This window comes from Ambystoma mexicanum, chromosome 7p, assembly GCF_040938575.1.
Source record: "Ambystoma mexicanum isolate Mex_15411 chromosome 7p, UKY_AmexF1_1, whole genome shotgun sequence".
In the NCBI taxonomy this organism is placed as follows: domain Eukaryota; kingdom Metazoa; phylum Chordata; class Amphibia; order Caudata; family Ambystomatidae; genus Ambystoma; species Ambystoma mexicanum.
The window spans coordinates 736792170-736806790 of NC_090939.1; the positions used below are offsets into that span (position 1 = coordinate 736792170).

General features: G+C 47.0%; 1 protein-coding gene across 2 annotated transcripts in view; it reads left to right on the top strand.

The window, feature by feature from the left end:
• The first annotated feature begins 2461 nt into the window (after nucleotides 1-2461).
• Nucleotides 2462-14621, top strand: part of RAI2 (retinoic acid induced 2) — a 247535-nt gene continuing 235375 nt past the window's right edge. The window contains exon 1 of one of the 2 annotated variants that reach the window (XM_069636830.1): nucleotides 2462-3061. The gene's annotated coding sequence lies outside the window, so the exon portion shown is untranslated. Of the gene's footprint in view, nucleotides 3062-3085; nucleotides 3426-14621 lie in introns of those variants that run through there. The other variant, XM_069636831.1, reaches the window with a different exon arrangement.

Consider the following 14621-nt stretch of genomic DNA (forward strand, 5'->3'; position numbering starts at 1 on the left):
CCATGACTTCCCGTGATGTCACTTCAGGGTGGAATCAAATGACATCACTTCCTATGATGTCATCAGAGGTCTAGGGTTGTGTGTTCCGCTACCCCTGGCATTTTGGTGAAATGACGTCCCTGACTGATGAGAGGAGAAACAGGCCATTGGGCCTCATTACGAGGTGGGCGGTAAGCGATTACCGGGACCGGCAAGGGCACCGGTGCCGGTAATCCCTTACCACCCTACGAGTTCCCTTTGCGGGTCCTTCCTTAACGCCTGGTTTTACCAGGCGTTAAGGACAGGACCCGCAAAGGGACACCGGGGTCAATAACGGTACCGCAATTTGAGGTACCGTTATTGCCGCCTTCCCCCTTTGCATTGTGCCCTATGGGCGCTCAAATGGGAATGGGGAATGGCTCTGGTGAATTACCGGTCCCGCTGACCTCGGAATGGACCGGTAATTGCTCCATCCACCAGACCGGAGTCGGTATGATTTTGGAGGCAGCCATGGTACTAATAGCGCCATGGCTACCTCCAACCTCGTAATGAGGCCCATTCTGTTGTTGCGAGACTGGTAAGGCTGAAACAGTGAGTTTGGGATGTGGGGCCAGATCTTAATTGTGGGGGTATTTGCCAGGCTGAGAGCCATGTGACTTATTTGTAAGCCGCGGCAGTGTTTGTCTCAGACTCAGTTCAAGTATGATGTGAGGTTTTGCTCGTAGCGCTGCTGCAGCAGAGTCGGTGTCTAGGGTGTGGGGTACAGGTGGCAGGCAGCAAGGTAGCCGGTACCAGGAGCAGATGACTAATTCAGAAGGCAAACGGACAGGAAGATGTGTATGTGCCAGTTTCAGTATGAAGCTGGATTTGCTGTCCCTCTTTGAGCAAATGCAGGGAGGGCCTTCGTAAGCTATGCATTTACCATTTAACTTCGTGTATGCAGCCAGCATGCGGGTCACGAATACTCAGGCAATGCCAGGCCGCCAATTCACTGAGTCTCAAACACACACTGGCACGTGACCGTGATTGCTCTGCACAGTAGCCAGCGCCTTTTGTGGGGCAGATGGGCATCTGGCACAGAGAGGACAACAAGAGGACTGTCTCCAGCCAACAGCACCACTAGAGGGGGTAAAGCCTGCGAAAGAACCAGGGCTAGGCATAGTGCCTGTGCCGAGTGTCCACCTACAGAAGGTTTTGCTGAGGTGTTTGACACACAAGTTCAGTAATGATTTTGTCTGCATGTATCCATCACTTTACAATGGGAATTCTGGCTTTTGCTCTAGTTTATCTGGGTAGACAGTCAAAATGTTCCACTTGGCACCTACAGAATCAGAAGAAATTGATAACCGAGTGCCACATTGGTTTTCTTCTTTCAGGGAACAGCTACTCTACCATGTTATTGTGATTGTTATTTGTAAAATCGCTCACCTGCCATGGGTAGTGAACAAATTATCTCAATTGAGCCAGTTGAAGGTAGAGCTGCAACTCCAAAGACGATGACACACACTGGGCGAGCAGCAGGGGGTGAGGGCAACAGTGGGCAGTGAGCTGGTGCTAGAAAATATTTGGGCCCAGACAGTTTTTAAAATGGGCCGGTATGTTGGGAGCAGAGGTCCCTACGGGAAGGACTAGTGAATGAAACCCTAGACCCGCTACTGAGCCAAGCTCTTAACCTCGAAACTGAAGGCAGAAACAGCCAAAGCACTGCCTCCCGTCCAAATTGGTATATATGTTACGGTGCATGTGTATAGCGCCTTATAACTCATTGCTATGATCTCAAAGCGCTGTAGGTTGAACGCCCTTGGGAACCGTAGTCCAGGTCAGTGGAGAGGGTTCCATGTGTTTATAACAACAAAAATAATAACACACATTGAATTTGTGTTCTCTTTTTTAATTTGGGGATCCCCCGAAGCTCCCAGATTCTACAGCTTTTTTTATAGCTTTGCCTACTATCCCCAACCCCCATATATACTTTTCCTAAAAAATGCGACTTTTTTGTAGTTATTCATGTGTGTCAATGAAAACGTTTGTCGTTATTTATTTTTCGTTATTAACACTGCATACCGTGGAGAGAGTAGGGAAGCATTAAAGTGCTTGGGTGCAGTCTGGCAATTAACAGGTTATTATTTTGTTTTCATATTTGTGACCAATGAAAAGAGCAGTCCAATTTCTATTAATGCCTCAAACGTGTTCCTTGGTGAATCATGATCAGAGAAGTGTTTCAAATTTAATATTGTGTGCATTCGTATGTTCACAAAATGCTCTTTGCCTTCATGCAAATGACCAGGATTGGGTTCCATGAATAGATACGGGGCCACATCCCCACCCGCTGCCCAAGGAGGCGAGGGCTCCCAGAGTAATTTTTTCCATTTCCAGCACTGGGCCCTGATACTTATTTACAAATTAAGAACTGGGTAAGGGGAAGAGGGTGGATAGAAATTGAGGGGGAACTGGCCAGGAAGAAGCGAGACAACGAGCCGGGGAGAAGCAAGTGTGTGAAGAAATGGGTATGCGAACATGGAAAATAGAGAAAATGTGGTAAACGAATTATGAAGAGTGAAGAGAAAGACAAGTGGGAGCGACTGAGACAAGAGAACGATACCATGGGTGCGGTAAAAAAAAGAGAGGCGCTGACTCGGAAACAGGCTTGCAAGGAAATTAATAATACGGAAAGGCAAAACTGAGAGTGTTTTGAGAACGAGAGGCACGGAGAAAGAAATGGACAGAGACAAGAGTGGGGGAACGGCAGTGGGAGACGAGCAATAGAGAAAGAGAGAAGGTGGGAGTGGGGGGGAGGCGGCGGGCAGCTGCAGGGGAGGTCTCCGGCACAGCCCCTCCAGTTCCAGAAGCGTGCGTGCGTGCGGCCCGCGGGCACAGGTGTAGCACTGAGGCGGCGGTCAGCAGGCGCCGCCCTCCGGCTGCACGGAGCAGCCACCCATCCTCCTTCCCCGGTCACGCACAGAGACGAGGATGAGGCGGCCCGGGCCCTGCGCAGGCAGCGCGCCTCCTCCGAGCAGCTGACAGCCGCCCATGGAGCAGCGCCAGGACCCGGCGTCCCCCACCGGAACCCGGGCACGCTGAGGTGAGAGGAGGGAGAGGAGGGGGAGGCGCCAGGGCGGGAGAGAGGTCACCTGCAGGGCCCGCCTCGACGCTCTGCCCGGAGCCTTGCGTGCTGCCGGAGCCCGGGGAGGGCCGGGGGCCGTTGTAACAGGCGCCCCCCGTTCCTGACATTACTGAGGGAGAGGGCATTGGCCGCCCTTAATTTCCAAGGCTACCCCTCGCTGCTCTTACGTGCAGTTCTGCCTTACATTTTGGACGTTGGACACATAAACAAATGCCGGATTTCTTTCTCCTGTGCGCAGGCTCCCGCTGACAGCCGGAAGCGTGCAGGGTTGCGGGGTAGCCCGGGGGCGACTGGCTTCCTATTACAAGGCGCCCGCAGTCAGGTGTGTGTATTGCATGTACTCATTTCGGAGGTCTGAGATTGTCTACAGTACGGTCGGTGCCTTTACCTGTCGCCCTGTCATTTGTATAAAGCTGGAATGATGTGAACTGCCCCCTCACCCTATACCAGGCTGTCAGCAGGGCACGGGGCGGATATAGCCTGCCCGCTTTATTGATGTTGGACCGGCTTTGTTTAATCATGTGGGCATTTAAGGGGTAACAGACCTATTCGGAAATATAGTAATGTGATGCTATGAGACATTAGCTTGTGTATACCTACAGTTTTCTATGCGTCCTTTAAAAAATGCAGAGCATTGCTCCTTGCAGAGCCCCCGGCTGTCACAGAATGTTGGGAGGCCGGGCCCATTGTTCCCCCAGCACAGAGCGCTCTCTGCATATTCAGCGGAATGCAGACACATCACAGTTGATGTTTTGCCGTTTGACGTGTTGCCAAAACAGCTGCTGCTTTGTCTTGCATTGGCAGTGGTCCCCCAGGAAGATTTTTTTTTTTTTTTGGGAGGTTTTTTTGGGCACACAGAGAGGGAACATGTCATGAGTCTGAGGACACTGGCTGGCACTCAACTACAGCCATAAAAAGCAAAAGCATGAAACGAGGGGGTGGTGGCAACGTTTTAAAAACAAATGAAATGTGTTAGCCTGTAAGTGGGGGCAGGGGGTTGGGGCCACGCACCTCCAAAACAGACAGCAAGCCTCTGTAGGGAACACACAATGCAGGTCAATAACACACATTAGCTCAGTTGACACAACCAACTCCTCTCTTCATCTCTACATGTTCCAAAGAAATACACACAAAAGAAACAAACATCTTTTGTAGCACTGCTTGGCCTCTTGATTTTGGTATACAGCTATTTAGATGAAAATGAAGTCCCTGCAATGCCAGCAACTGCCCGCCACAGTTCAAAGTCCAGGAAGCTGGGCACGAAACCAGCATTTCCCATGCTTTAGCTTTCTTGGGACTTACGTGCGTGTTGTTGCAGTTTACAATGCAGGTTGAATAGTTATATAAGGACCCCCACATAAAAGGTTTGTGGGAGAGCCTGGGCGTTATGCACCCCACCCGTTCTACTCCCTCCTATAATGTGGTGTTACTGGGACCATGTAAGTAGCAGCCCGGGTTCTATACGCCCATCCTTATGTGCCCATTCTTGCATGTGCTCCCTATGCCCAGCCTGGACCGCACTCTGTGTTCCCAGCCTCCTGTGGGCTCAACCTGCCGGACCTTCTACCTGGGCTCTGAATGGCCACTTTGTCTTGTGTTCTTTATGCCCAACCTGGCCCGCGCTGTGCACTCCCTCTCTGACTCGGGCTCTGTGTGTATGCCAAGCCTGGACTGGGGTCTGCATGGCCAGCCTCGTTTAGCTTCTGGGGTATGGCCACTCTGGACTCCTTTGTGCGTGCCCAGCCTGGCTTGGATTCTCTTTGCCCTCCTTGGTTCGGTTTATGTATGGCCCAGTTATTCCCACTGTGGCCTAGTGTCTGTATGCCCAGTCTGGACTGGGTTATGTGTGTATGCCAGCCTGGACTGTGTTCTGTATGGCCCAGTTTAGGACCTGTGTGCCCAGCCTGCACTGTGTATGTCCAGCGCAGACTGTTCGTTATTGGTACTTCCGCTTTGGCTTGGTTTCTGAATGCCCAGCCTCGACCGGCTTCTGAATGCCCGGCTTGGTTTCAGGTGTGTAGGCCCTACGTGACTCGGGTTCTGTTTGGACCCCTTCGGAGGTTTCAGTGGCTGGCAGTGGCGGTGGCGAGCGAGATGCCGGCGTCAGAGTGCGTGCGTCTGAGAGAGGGATTGGGGTGGGGTGTGTGTAGGGTGACCCGCATGGAGGAAACCCATAGTCATGGGGTATCCATGACTAAACCCTGTGCCACAACACACCAGAAGTTAGGACTGGACACTGAACTCCAGCACCCTCTGGTGTTCTCGGTTATCCCTGAAGCCACCTGGCTCTTTTGTGCGCAGCTCTTTAGGCACAAACGAGGTGCGTTTCCTGCTCCCTAATGTTTTTCTTTGTTGCAGCTGTGCTCCCAAACTCGAAGATTCATGTTGCTTTCGTCATAGCACCAAGCGACGTGACGCAGGCAGCATACACGTACCCCGCAAACCCTGTGGGCGGGCGCCATATCAAAACATGCCATTGTGTGGGCTATTGGAATTAAAATATATAGCGCATGGTGTTGACTTCAAAGCACATTAGGTATGCGTAATGATAAAACAGCTGCTCTTGTTGGATGGGGGGAGGGAGTAAGAAAGAAAGGCATACTAGACGGAGAGACTGCCGGGCGCTCGGGGGCCTGGCTAGAAATATACAGAGCATAACTTCGTGCACACTGTTAGTCTGGGGGCGGTGAAAGATGACGAGGGAATAAGCCCGTGGTCTATTTTGGTTAGTAGAGAGGAGAGGGAGGGGACCAGTGACAGCTCGGCACGCCCTCACGGAAAACCGAGCAATCGCTGCCAGGGCTATTTGGTAGACCAAACGCAGCTCATTTCTGTGTGGGGGCCTGGTAATTGAGGAGATAAGCAGCAGGGCTGGTGGGAGGCAAAGAGTGGATTCGCTGAGCGAGGGGCGAAGGCAGAAGAGCATTTTAGGAAGAGACGGTACCCCCTAATGAGACCTGGCACTACGCCTTCATGTCCTCTCGTGGAATTGGCAGCAAGCACCGGGATTCGCTGCAAAGCCTATGTCTGGATTCTCAGCCCTGGGCAGCACTGCCAGACGGAAAGGGCACAGACGTGCGCCTGTATTTGCCGTGCCATATGCACGCACAATGCAAAACACACAGCACGCGCGAGAAACGCCGAGAGTCCCACGGACGCCAACCGTATGAACAACACAGCCACAGCCTATGCCACCAAACGCCATAAAAAAGGAGGCTGCGTGTGTCTGCAGAGGGCGGTGGATTAATTGGCGCACGCCCTGTGCATCCCACACAGCGCTAATGACCGTGTGGTTTGCCTTAGCCCCGCCGCCTGTATAGCGGGCGCATCCATCATGCTCTTGCCGTGTTCTGCTTCATGGCAACTACAGCAGTTGGATGCATTGAGACTGGGCACAGGTTTACAGATGGGGAAAGGAGGAGGGGAGTGTTCATTCCCCATCTCACCCCGCTTCTGCCCAGATATGATTTAATAATTACGTTTATTAATGTGCATACCGCTTCGTTCGTGGTGTGTGTGTGTATGTGAGTGCTATAAGCGGGATGAGATAATGGGCCGGATGGAGGAGGGGTGGGGTGTGTACCAAAGGTGTGTAGCCTAAAGCGTGATGGGCCTGACAAATGTAATGAGCATTTGTATAGCGCCTTTCACCATTAGTATGGTCTCAACACGCTGTAGGTTGAATGCCCTTGGGACCGAAGTCCAAGTATGGGAAATTCATCAGTGGGTCATAGAATGCGTGTGTGCATTTTAGGCAATATGAAGGCAGGTAGGGGTGGCCAAATCCCTGCTAGTCACCCATGTTGAGCAGGCATGTGCGTGGGTGCAGAGAAGGTAAAATGGCTTGTGCAAGGGCCGCATGCCCAAAACAATACATCATGAGAGCCTGCAAACATTTTCTTTGGGTCATTCAGTATGGTCTTGGGTGATCTTGTCTGCATATTGTAAATACATCAGTCTCTGGTTTCAGCCTGTAAATAACCCTCAAAGCATAGAAACAATTGGTCCAGTGAGTAAATCATCTTTATTTTTTATTTTATTGTTCATTTATAACGCGCTGAATACCAGCGAGTGGTTTCTAAGCGCGTGATCCGGATTCAAACCTGTGATGCTCCGTGTTGCCTTGCTTCAAAGACAAACGTGTTGCCCCTGAGCTATCCTTTCTCCCCAATTCCTTTCTTCCCAATCCTAATTATGTAAATGCATCTCCTTTGAGAAACAGGAGAAGGACATAAATCAACAATGTGCACTACTCACTCCTTTGCAAGAAATCAAAGAGCATTATCGAACCAGTTTTCTTTTTGTGTGTTGTAAATGTTAGTTTGCAAACTGGAAACGTTTAATAAAACATAAAAAAATTCTGGGAACATTTTGGAAAGTTTTTGTTCTGTTCTGTTAAAATTAGAAACTGCACACATTTTTATATTTGACAAATGTGTGTAATGATTTATTGCGTTCCCACCTGAACACAGGGAGTTCCTTCCCACCCCGTAAGCTAAGTGTCATTCAATAAATGGTTAATGTCAGTTCTTTTATTCAACCCTAGCTCAGCCTCATCGCACGCCACTTGGACCCCCCCCCTGAGCTACAAATGAGCCAAGATCCAGGCCGGTGTACAGGAAATATATTTGTATTCATTTGAATTCTAGATAATAGAAATCACGCTAAACTACACACTCGACCTTCTTTGTGGCTCACAATTTACTTCTTGTTGCAAAAATCACACCAATGAGTTGGGAAAAAGACAAATTGCAATACTTTTCCTTCTACAGATTTCACTTCAAGAAATAATTAGCACTGGTTAGTGAACACAATTTACAGATGCAGTGTTGTGCAATTTCGATTTTCCTGCACGCTTAAAAGGCTAAAAGTTTGGGTTACAGATTTGGACAAATGCATTTGGAAATTACTATTTCAAGCACACCTTTGCTCAAAATAAGCACAGAGTGATTTAGCAGTGCGTTTTTTCTGAAACCCCCCCCCCCCACTTTGCTCTGCATTGGGGAAGTTGAAGAGAAATATTGGGATGATTGAAGAATTTGAGATTTCCGAACCCCCCCTCTCCCCTCTATAAAGGCCTGTTTTGGGGAAGCTGAACAGAAAGATTGTCCAATTAAATTAGTCTATAGTCTTCAGCGCACACTGGGAATGAGCCTTGTTCATTTCAAATTTTAACAAGTCACCCTATGGTGTTCCACCAAGGGGAATTCATTAAATTAATATTTTTAGTTAAATAGGCTAAGGATCTACAGTTTCCCACGCGCACTAAAAAGGGAAAGGTTTTAAGGCAAACAGATTCCCCCACCTTCGGTTTAAATTGGCACAATTCTACTTACATTGAAAGCCTCTGTTTAATGTTTAGGAAAGCCATCAGCATATCGGGACCCTTTTGGAGAACTGGGCAGGGGTCTGGTCACTCCACTCTCAAGGATGGTCCCCAGCTCTTCACCATAGGACCCAGTCTTTAGGCCTTCCCAGCAACAGACAACTCCAGATGCAATTTCAGCAACATCTACTTTTGGTGTTACCTTGCTGTACAATGATAATTTTAGCAGCTCTTTCCCTTCCTCATAGTGCATCCACTTTATATAGCTGTGTAAACACCATCAGGTTTCCGATCTTGCGGAGTACCTTGCAAGAGTTCTCACAGATAGGATTGGACAGTTACCGTTCTCTCTCCACCCAAATCCAGCCTCTGTGTAAGGATTGATTTAGGAGTCTGGAACAGACATATGGCAACTTCCCTTTGAAATCCCCTTTGTTTTCAAGTCTACTTTTTGGCAAAAATGAGTTATGTGATGAAAATTCACAATTTCCTAGTAACTGCCATAATATATATTTTCTAATTCAGCTAATCATGGGGATTTAAATAAAATGACAGCTGGGTCTGCACGATGTCGCAAAGCGGTTGGCAATTTTCTGCTGTTTTTACAAAAGGCATAATGGTACCCATATTCCTAACTTTACCCTCCACCCGTTCGTCAACTCTCTCAAAATTGGGACAAGGTCATAGAAGCCAGGAACACCTTTTAGCAAGTCATTGCAATTCTTCTCTAAGTCGCAAGTGGAGGAAATTTATTTTTAATAAAAAATGCCTGGAAAATTGTCTAACAAATGACACACAAATCAAGGTAGTATATTTTATGGCTGCTGTGGAAAAAGGCTTAAGTTCTAATAGTCCTTTTAAATTAATAGTAAATCTTCATGTTGTGCAAATGAGAGCTTTGCATCCTCCAATCCATTTGTTTCTCTCAGTCAGCCTGTGATCAGAGTTTTTATAAGTCTCTTTGTTGGTTATTTGAAGTTGGTTGCTACAGATTGCAAAAGACCTGGCTCCTTGGCAACACAGAGATTCCCCTCCCAATGTTCATGTCATTTGCCAGCTCAGAACTGCCTTCTGAGATGATAGGTCTAGGGAAACTTTATTTTGGACACCCTTCGGCCACATTTTATTGCAGTTGTAAACAGTTAGGATGCACATACCAGGCAGGCAGTGGGGAAGGCCACTTCTGAATTTGGCCCATTGTCCTTGGCTTAAACAATCTTGCATACTCCATTTTCTAACATCAGTCTTTGTTCTTTGACACATGGGGCCTCATTACGACATTGGAGGTAGCAATTTGCAGCATGGCTACCCCCATTCAGGGTACCGGGTCCGGGTTCTCTGAATGGGGAAATACCAGGCCATTCTGACCTTGGAGGGCCCGGTATTTCCCCATTCAGGGAACCCGGACCCGGTACATCCCCATTCGAGCCCCAGTAGGGCTCAAATGGGAATGGGGAGGATGCAAACCCTGTTTTTTGCATCCTGGTCTCCTCGCGGCACCCACTAAGGACACCTGGTTTAACCAGGTGTCCTTAGTGGGTCCCGCGAGGAGACCTTGTAATGAGGCGGTAGGGGGTTAACGGGGCCAGAAGCTCTACCAGCCCCGTTAACCCCCTACCATCGATGTAATGAGGCCCATGGTGTGTTTTTACTGATCAGAGTTCACTTTGCTTTTGCGCTGAGTGCAGGACTATTTCTTTGTCATTAACAAAATACACTTTTAATTACTTGCTGTTCGTTTTTTCTGCTGAAAAGTGGATCTGAATTGTCACAGTGCACCCCCTTTTCATGGGTGACAGTTTTAGTGAACAATTGCTGCATTTATTTCTCAGCCCACAACTTGATGTGCTTTTGCAATCTGCACTCGTATTACATGTTTGTTTTAGCCTTCTCTGGAATTCCCTTGCAGAAAGACACCTGCACAGTCTGCCTAAATAGGCCCAATTTTTCTGCCGCATGTTTCTGAAGAGACCCGTTTGGTGCTTGGATTATATGGAGACATACATGAGGTAAATAGTTGCTGATTACCATTTGACAGGCGGCTAGCAGGGATCTGAAACACTAAGGACCCGATTCACAGAGCGTTTTCCAATGGGGTTCTGCCATTATAAAACACTTTTGTGAATTCTGCCCTAAATGTCAGCTGAAAAGTGATTTATTGCGCTTCGTCAGCAAGGTGTACATGTAGTTGAAACCGGAGTAAAAATGCAATGAGGTGATAAGAACGTTGCTGCAAAGCCTGCGGGAGGCTGCCAGCAAAGGTACCTTGTAATGTGAGCACTGTAAAATGTGCATTTAATGTCCAGAAAAGTATTTTGCTTTGTCATAAGACTACCATCACGGCGGCAGAGGTTTGGGGGTACACCGAAATATCGAGGTCCATTTTATCTGAAAGAGTTGAAAGGCCATGATGCTGGCTCTGCTGATGGCCCCTGAATATATTTCTCACGCTACTTGTAAGGGATCCACTTTCTCGCTTTGAATTCTAACCGGCGAGCCTAGTGAGGTGAAATTGCTTGGGATGGCTATCAGCGGTGGGAGCCAAGAGAGCCCCAGCTCGTGAGAAATGTTGGAGACAGCCAGGGCTCTACTTAAAGCTGTGGTGTATGTGTGCGTTAATAGGGGATAGCCGTTGCCATTGGCTGTTTCATGGTTATGTGTTTTATATTTCCCAGCCTGTGGGTTCATCGTGTCTCTTTTTCCCCCAAGGGTGCTCACAGCGTATTTGCTTTCATGTAAACCGGTTTGCCACCTCTTGAGTAGAATCTCCACGCAGGTCCAATACAAGACATATTGTCTATAGGCATGTCGCGATTCTGTGCTTCTGAGAGTGTACCTTACTGGCTGTCCTGGGATTTCATTCTAAAGCAACAGTGTTGCGAACACTCTTCAAATCTGCCGTAGCTTCTTTAGCTACTCGTCCGCTTCTTGACCTTTTTCTAAATGCATTTTTATTTTTTCACCAAAATTGTATTCAGTGTATTTAAAATTTCATTTTTTTATTTTAAAACACAGTGAATAACTTTTGTTGGTGGCCATGGTGCAAAGTAGCAACAGCATCGTTCCTACTAATTGATGAATTTGCTCGCACTAGAATTGTTTACTTCACGTTGCTACCCCCCAACCCTCGGTGGTCAAGTGTTAATTTGTCAATAAATTGGCATGATTACAGATGTTACAATGGATCATAATAATTACGTTCTTATGTAGCACTTCATGCCAGATTCCTCCTGCTTCCAAGCACTGTAATAGCAGGTGTTCATATTTTCAGTTTAATGGTACTCCTCTTGTGGACCTGCAAAGGAGGAATGGCTGGGTTGTCTCGGCATTGGGATTCAAATTTGCCAAGTGGAGGCTGGACCTTTGTCTGATTTGTGATTGACCTACCCTGAATTTCTGGGAGTATGAGGATTCTTTTTGTATGCAGGACTTTCGTGGCGTGCACGTGCAGGCGTGCCAGAGATCAGGATATGCAATCCCTCACCATACAGCAGATGGAAACAGACTATGCTGCAGTTGTGGCCTGTGGTGCTTTTTCCTCTTCTTTCTGCTAAGCTACGAATACAGCATGGTGGTCTCCTTTGAGACCCCAGCTGATACTAGTGCCCTCGTTGAGGCATCTACCCCTTTGCCTGATCTCATTAAAGGGACTGCAGCTCCCGGGTCACAGCGACATTGCAGGCACGGCTGCACCTTCCCCTTGCGAGCCACTGCAATTCCTCAATCGGGTCAGCTGGATCTTGGATTGCTTGGGCAACTGCCCCCGGAACCAGCACATCCCCTCCCCCCTGCTGCAGCACCGTTCAATTTGGACTTGCAAACCGGTATTGACAAGGATTAATTTCCTAAAAGGCTTCTGCTGTGGCTGGAGCTACCTGCTCAAGCTGCTATCTTCGCTGCAGCTCAGCAGCGCCTCTACAATAAGTTAATTTTAAAAGTGGGAAGTTAGACCGTGATGTATTTAAACTTTGTTTTGTTTTTTAGGATCTTCCCAAAATCCCCTCCCTACAAACTGCCCTCCTCCCTTCTACTCCACACCCCACACTCCATACCCTTACACCCTTTAAATATATACATGCATATGTATATTCAGAGATCATAATCGAAATTACTCAGTCAAATTTACCACTATTGAATGGGCTAGGTGCATCCACTGAATACTGAAAAAATCAGATGTAATCACACATATCAAAATTAAACTATAAATGTCCAAAGTACTTGGATCAACCAAGCAAATGAATTAGTAATTGCTTATTAATACCATCTGGGGTGAATATTTCTCATTCGCGTAACCACGTGATGTTCAAACTGGGGAAGGGGGTTGGCACCCTAGGAGGCCCCGAAGGATGTCCAAGTGGGGCTTGGACTCTTTAAAAGGGGATTAAGATGACTGTTTTTAATATGAAATATAAGCAGATTTTCTACTGCTGATATTTCATATATATATATTTTTTATTATTGAAAAACTACAGTTTATCATAAAAGAAAAAAACCTTTGTTTCAAAACATCAACAACATAACATGCCTTGACTGTAGACACAGAGAGTTTCAGTCTTACACGCAACCTTCTGAGGCATCAGGATGGAAACCCCTTATAGTTAGGGGGAAACCTCAGGATAGCGTTCAAGTAGTTTACGATCGCACAAACATATTTGGTGTTTTGTCCGGAAGAAATCAAAAGCCACCAAGTAGACATGTGTCCATCCATAGGGGCGTATTTGCCTAAATGAATAGAACGAAGGTCACCAGTAGCTGGACAGTTTAGAATTAAGTGTTTCAAAGTTTCAACCGAGACTGCACAGAAGCGACAAAGGTTATTGTTTACATTGGGCTGATTCCTTTGAAATAGAATTTCCTTCGTATTCAGCGTATTTAAGCGGAAGCGAAGGAATTGTTCACGGTAATAACGAGTATAACATTGAGTCAGGTAATGAGGCTGGCAATTTAGTTTTTTTTAGCATTGCCTAGCCATTGGGAGGCAGTGAGGTTTGTATGTTTTTCAACATTGACGATCCAAGCCCACGCTTCAAATTTTCATTTGGCCACTTGAGGACGGGAAAATAGATCAACATTGTTAATATCAGCTGCAGCAATCCACTCTTGAACTCTTATACTCCATTGATCCAACAGGCAGGTGATTATGGAGTCGTCAGTGGCAGTGAATATTCTATAAGCTGGCGCACCGCCCGCTTCTCTCATTTTACGCCACAGCGAGATGGACTTCCAGATCACATGCGTAAAGCGTGAATTCAGCGATAGTTCATGACGTATCAGTATGATTGGAATACAAATCGGAAGGTTGAGGACACGTCTCCAAAAGAGACCCTCTAATACATTCCAATTTTGCTCTCTGATATTCCATCCCGCTTCTGCACCAAATGTTAAGATAGGAACTACCTTTTGGAGGTAGAACGTTAAAACCGGAGTTAGGGAAAAGTTTCCAAAGTTTTTGTTGATCTTGGCCGCTTGAAGCGCTAAACCTACTGCTTTCCGTTTTAAACCTTAGCCATTGTGCTTCACATATTGAGTTGTTGAATTCAATACCCAAATAGCGGATCGAATTGTTCGAAGTTTAACGGCTGACCACCTACAGCCCATTTGAATGCACAATCTCTTCTGCCTGTTGTAGGTCCAATAGACAGGATTTTAGTTTTGTCTGTATTGATGACAAGTTCATTACTAACTAAGTAGTTGTTCAGACAACTTAGAAGGCGTTGGAGGCCGATCTGTGTTCTATCAATCAGGACGAGATCGTCAGCATAAGCGATGTAACGAACAGCAGTCTTATTTAGACGTGGAGGAAAGCAGTGGGCTTGCTCAAGGTGAGTCGGGAGATCTGCTAAAAATAATTTAAATAGGTCTGCCGCAAGCGGGCAGCCTTGCTTAACTCCCATTGTAGTTGGAATGCTGTCAGATAGAACGCCATTCTTGTTGATGCGAACTCGAAAAGAAGTATTCGTGTGAAGCGCCATTATTGGATTGAGGATGGCCACAGGTCATTTCCATTTAATTAATTTCGCCCATAACAAGTCGCGATTGATTCCATCAAAGGCTTGCTTCATATCAATGAATGCTAGATGAAGTTTGGTTTTACGTTTTAGGGCATTGAGTTTCAGGGCTGTTAAAATTGAAAGGTTTACATCTACTCCTGTGCCCTTAGAAAACCCTGTTTGACGAATATCGAGGATTCCT